The sequence below is a fragment of the Dipodomys ordii genome, unplaced genomic scaffold (genome assembly GCF_000151885.1).
Source record: "Dipodomys ordii isolate 6190 unplaced genomic scaffold, Dord_2.0 Scaffold21, whole genome shotgun sequence".
Classification (NCBI taxonomy): Eukaryota; Metazoa; Chordata; class Mammalia; order Rodentia; family Heteromyidae; genus Dipodomys; species Dipodomys ordii.
The window spans coordinates 10,094,685-10,101,369 of NW_012267237.1; positions in this window are offsets into that span (position 1 = coordinate 10,094,685).

The window sequence follows — 6,685 nt, forward strand, 5'->3', positions numbered from 1 at the left end:
GGTCTTTCCTGCCCGGGCTGGCTTTGAACCGCGATCCTCAGATCTCAGCCTCCTGAGTAGCTAGGATTACAGGCGTGAGCCACCAGCGCCCGGCTTCAAATGTCTGTTTTGATAGGATATGAAGATAGAGCAGTTAGAATAAAGCCAATGAAAAGAAATCCTGAATTGAAAAGTTGAGAGGGAATTCAAGAATAACCAAAAAAGCAAGCAAGTAAGAAAGAAAGTAACAAAGGAAGGAACGAAGAAATGAAGGGAAAGAAAAAAGAATGAAAGAAAGAAAAGAGAAAGAGGCAGGACAGAAGGAAGGAAGGAAGGAAGGAAGGAAGGAAGGAAGGAAGGAAGGAAGGAAGGAAGGAAAGGTAAGAGAGAAAGAAGGAAAGAAGGGATAGAGGGGGAGAAAGAGAAAGAAAAGGAAAGGAAGGAAGGAAGCAAAGCAGGAAGGATAGGTGAGAGAGTGAGAATGGAAGGAGGGGGAAGAAGACCCACTTTTCCCCCCAGAAGGTAACAAAACTTCTTCAAAATTCAGGAATTAAATACCAACACAAAAATAAACATATATAAAAAAGTATGCTGCTCTCCCTAAATACTCAAAGCTGTGAATGCCAGTCATAGCTGAGGAGTCTCGATTCCTGAACTTGGCAGGACTTAGGTTTACAGAATGATAAATTTAATTGCCATTGAGAGTTGCATGAGAAACCAAAAACAGAGCAAAAGTACACAAGGGGCTGCACCCACAGAAGGGGCCATTTGAGGAGTATAAACTACAGGAGAGCGAATTTACATAAATTATGGTTGAGACCAAGCAACATATGCAGAACATTCCAATTTGTTTTTCTTGGGGAGGCGAAGAGGAGAGACCTCAAATGCTCCAAGTGGAAGCCTAAGTCAAGGAGTCACATCTTCATTTCTAGCCAGCCAGAGAGGAAAGCCTCCAATGGGAATGCTGAGAGAAATGGAAAATTTGTAAGAGAAAAATATAACATGAGGCAACCACAGTTGTTTGTTGCTGCCTGCATCATCTCTGCCGTATCCAGATGGCAGCCAAGGTCCCTGAGCCATCTCTAGAGAGGAAGAGCCAGAGCAGTCTGGAAGCGTTACCTGAGTAAGGAAGCTTTCTGCCTCTTCTGTGGGGAAGGGATTTCAGGGGGTGTTTGGGTGGAGAGAGGGGAGGCTTGAGATGCAGATGGCCGCTTCAAGGAGTTGACCAAACCACATGTGTGAATAGCACATGTCTTTCCAACAGAGCCATAGAAAAACCAAGTTCCCTGGGATTTCAGGAAGTTCCTGACGTCCCCTGGCAAGAGGAATTCCAAACTCTTCTAAGTTCCCTGAGCACTCTGTGCCCATCTTAGATTTATAGACTTAGGAGAGAGAGAAACTGCAGCCATGGCTTTGTGTCCTAGGAGATGGAGATGTGAAGTGTGGGTGTGGATACGACAAAAATAACCAGACTAAGACATAAATTTAATGAACTTGAGTTTAACAAAACTTCTTTTGGGGGGTGAGGCGCAGTATGGCCCTGGACATTGGCACAACCTGAATTTTTTAATGTACCATGTGAAAATCTAATAAAATGTAACTTGAGTGACTCTAAGATAGAAGTGAGAATATATACTTAAGTAGGCCGCAATATTCATTTTATGAAGAGAGAATAGCATCATTTCTAGGGTAAGACCATTCCTATAGCATGGAGACCAACTTGGACAATGCTTCCATGCTGAGTTTTGATCCTTCCAAAGTCTGAGAAATGAAGATTGATTTTTCTGTATTTGAAAGCATCTAGGATGATACATTTATCTACTATGATGGGAAGGCACAAACCAGGTTTGCTCTTCCTGGGGAGCTAATCAAAGTGAGGAGGGGCAGTTGATCCACAGCAGACCTGTTTGCTGTTGAAATGCATTGTTCCCAGATGCAGTTTGGATGACTAGAGATTTCAACCATCATTAATATGTGGCCCATCACATTTAAATGGGGAGTGGGTGAGGACACTGTAGGACTGTGAGTCTTAGTTTTCGAGGGTAACTATAACAAATTGTCAACATACATGGCAACTAAAAACTAAAGCAGATTTATTCTTTCGAAGTTCTACAGACCAAAAATTTAAAGTCCACTAACAAGTGATAGGTATACAGCCCCTCTAGAGACTCTGGGGGGAAAAGAATCCCCCCAAATTCTAGTGGCTCTTAGAATTCCTTGGTTTGTGGTCTTTTCACTTTAGTTTTGGTCCCTGTTTTTAGATAGCCCCTCTGTCTCTCATATAAGGATAACTGACACTGGTTTAAAAGGTAATCTAGAAAATCCAGGGTAACCTTCTGAAATTATAATGCAATTGCATTTTTAAACAATATGTTTTTTGCAAATAAGGTCACTTTAAAAAGTCACTTTATTTTGCGAATAAGGTTACACAGTCACAAAGTTCAGGATATGGGCATATCTTTTGAAGGGCCATCATTAACTCCTCTACAGAGCAAAGGAAACTTGTGGAAATAACTCACCCTGTAGAAAGAAAGAATGCAGACTAAGTTTGGACCCGGGACAATGGAGCAGATCACAGGTCATTTAATAACAATAAGGGCCCTGACTTAATTAATTCCACTGAAATTTCTGGAATGGAATTTGAAAATCTGTTTAAAGAGGAAGGGGCATTTAGTATAGCCCTGTAAAATACTAACGCCTAGGGTTTGGCTCAAGCCAAACTTTTCCAGAGAGAAAATGTCCATCACCATAGATTTGTATCACCAGGTCACTTCTCAGATCTTGTTAATCTCAGAAGTGTCAGGTGAATACATTAGTGAATGAATGGTAATAAGAGACACCACAATATTTCCATGTTGGCTTCTGGCTCATGTTTCCCAAGGCCCTGTCCCTGCTGGCGCCATACCATACCTCCTACGCCTGCCAGACCTCACCATCATCAATTGTAAATCATGGGAGGACTCCAGAACCCATGCGAGCTGTGTGGCCACTGAGCATTTTCTTGATCAGTGCCTGTTGCCCATCAATGATTGGTTTGCACATTACTTCAATGCCTGTGATCTCTAGGCAACATTTTCTTTGCAGCTTCCAAGGTAGAGCTAGCCAATGGGGTTTTCTGAGAAGAAAATAGCCACCTTCCCCCCCACCCCCACCCCCGTCTCTCTCACACACACACAAGCTAAATCACTGTTGGGTTCCTGATAACCTCTCTGAAATCATTTGCTCATTCTTGACCTCAGCTTTTTTCTTCATTTATAAAGTATCAGAGATAAACTATGATCTCAAGGCTCCTACTGGCTCTGAAATTCTATAATTAGGTTCTGCATGCTAGAGAGAAAAAAATAGTTCACTGCTCTTAAAAAAAACAGTGAATACTGAATCAATAATCATTATATAAATAGAGCACACATCTACCTATTCAGAAGTTGAAAATTAGAAGGAACGTGGACTAAGGCTGCCTAGACAAAGTCTTAAGACTTTATCAGAAATGAAGCAAATGGTGGGTGTTGGTAGTTCATGCCTGTAAACCTGGGTATTCAAGAAGTAGAAAGGAAAGGGGATTTCAAGATCAAACATTTTCAAGCATAAATGCAAGAATTGTGATCCAAGCTGGCTAGGGTAAAAAAGAGCAAACAAGGGCTGGGGACATGGCTCAAAGGTTCTCTACCTGCCTGGAAGGCAGGAGGCCCTGCAATCAATCCCCAGTACCACTCAAACATTGGTCTATAAAGAAAGCTGGTATTGTTCTGTGAGGCTAATCCCAGTGGTTTCCAGCCTGTGGTGTTCCAAAGTACAGGAATAGGATGCAGAATGAGAAAACATCATCCTGTGTCTTTAGCAGGAAGTTATAAGTCAGGGCTTGACATCCTCAATTTTAAAAAGTTTTCACAGAGATACAGTGCCCTGCATGGCACCATTCTAATGACTATTTGTTTGACAATTTCCAGGCTTGTCTCGTTTAACAGCTTTCTTTTTTGTACTCCTAAACCAAATTACCTGATAACAATGTGTCTCTGTGAGGAAGAAAGACAGTTTTCGGCTTTCATGGGGAAAGAGAAAAAGGAAAACGTTGGAACATCTCCTGCAACCTGCGGCCTCTCTCCCTTTCTGCAGCGGTTCTAGTTCTCACAAAAGCCCTCTGTGCTCTGACTCTGGGGGGAAAAAACACATCAATGCTCCTGGAAATGGAAAACCTATTATCATGGTTCATGGTTGCTGTTCCCATTGAAAGGCTCTGAGAGCCCAGGGATCCAGAAATTTCTATTGTTTAACTGATACAGAGTGACCTGGAAAACACAAAGGAACAAGGTCTTCCACCTAAAACAAAGGCTTCTCCTCTGTAATCGTCTCCTCTTAGTTTTTAAATTCCTTAGCTCTAGCACATAGCAAGGTATCTGGGAAGAATAAATTAGTTGTGGTTGTTTTCACTGTGCTGTCTTTCCATGTATTGGCTGCCCTGGTGGTTTGGGGTTAGGAAAAAGGAACAAGAGAAATGTGTCCAGAGTTTGTCGCTGCTAACGAGGGTGGCATGTGCAGCCGATGCTGGGGGTGGAGGTGACAGGCAGTGCAGATGCTCAAAGGATTTCTGACATCAAGTTTACTCTGGTTTAACATTTTATTAGCAGTCAGTGGGTTGAGATTATTAGCATGACTTATACTTTCAGAATAACTGGATAGACTTGGAGGCATTTGATGGCCGAAGTCAAAAGTTCACTGGCTTGGTATTTCAAAGTACTGTGGTTCTCTCCTGCCTCCCTCGAGCGTCTGATATTCTGGGTTCTATCGAGCAAGGGTGTTGTAAGAATTACGGCATGTAGAACAATGTTGGCAACTTCCAAGTGCTCAACAGTCATCAAAAGAACAAATAAGATGTTTATTCATATTTAAAAATGGATACCAAGTAACACAGACCAGATGAAGGTGGCATTTGACTGAACAATAGCACACCAGCATCTGGAATGTTTTCTCCATTTTTGGTAGGCTCATGTTGGGGTGGAGAGAGCTGAGACTAAAGAAATCCAGGGGAAAGATGAGAGTGTTCTTTTAAAGCCAGGATATGTTCCATATATATGCCTTAAGTGTGTGATATTCAGCGGAACTATACGTACATTCTTTTAATGTATGATTGGCAATTGATGATAGGCGTGTGTCATTTTTCTTTCTTACCTGGGCAATTTTGTTTTGCTTTGTTTTATTTGCTATTCCCAAATAGCAGAGTTATGATTTTCAGGCTTCAACCACCCAGTGATCTTGGCTTGCAAATGGTTAAAAAGATTCACAGAATTTCCCTGGTACTAATTCTCTATAGCTGAGCTCAGTCACAAGAACTATCTTGTTTCAAAGACATGAAAAAAAGGGGTTCTTTACAGATTGAGAAAGCAAAGTAACTTTTTTTTTTGTTGGTCGCAGGGCCTGAACTCTGGGCCTGGGCGCTGTCCCTCAGCTCTTCAGCTCAAGGCTAACACCCTACCACTTAAACCACAGTGCTACTTCCAGCTATTTTTTTCTGCTTATATGGTGCTGAGGAATTGAACCCAGGGCCTCATGCATGCAAGGCAAGTACTCTACCACTGAGCCAACTTCCCAGCCCCGAAAAGTAACAATTTTTTAATCCTAAAAATTGACAAAGGATAATTATAAATATTATATGTACATATACATTATATGTAGTTATAAGATGCATAATTACATATATAATTACATATGTGTGTTTCTGGGGTGTAATTTTTTATGTGTGTTAAATTACTGAATGATTAACGAAAGCTGATTACAATATCCAAGTTGATGTAAGAACATCAAACTTATTCTTCATAAATTTTGAAGGTAAATATGATCAAAGTACTTTATATGCATGTATGAAAATAGAATAATGAAACTCCTTAATGCTCAGGTTTTAAAAGGGGACAGGAGGTATAAGAAGGGTACGAGGTGGAAGGGATGACAGATACAGGAAGAGCCAGACACTTAGACATATTTAATCAGAACAACTTGGTACGTCCTTTGGCGTTAAGAAAAAATAAAATTAAAGACAGAAAGAACAATAGAGAGTAAATTTGATTATAACACATACTGATGGACACATCACAGAGAAATCCCTTTGTAGAATCAATACATGTGAATGAAATGCATAGAATACATTATTATTAGCTACAGTCAGCATGCTGGATGATAGGTCAATAACACTCAGTCCTTCTATCATTGACCAAATATCCCTTTCCTCCTGACCTGTATCACTGTCCCCAGGCTCTGGCACCCACTGTTCTGTCTCCTTCAATGAGTTTGATTGGTTTTAGATTCTACATGTATTGGTCTTATTGTACTTGCCTTATTTTGCTTGTTACAATATACCTATGTTGTCCCAATTGACATAAGTTTCCTCTTTTTTAAGTTGGTATAGTATCTCATTGTGTAAATCGGTTTTCTGGTAAATTGGGTTTCCATATTTTCTTCATTGAAGTGGGTGTTTTCTGGAACAGGGGTCTCAAATGTACTCGTAAAGGACCAAATAAGAAATCTATTTGCAAGCATCCTTTAACACACACACAACAGATGCTGGAGGGGATGTGGACAGAAGGGAACCCTACTGCATTGTTGGTGGGAGTGTAAACTTATTCAACCACTTTGGAAAGCAGTATGGAGGTTCCTAAAAAGACTCCCCATAGAGCTCTCCTATGACCCAGCAATCCCACTTTTTGGCATTTACCCA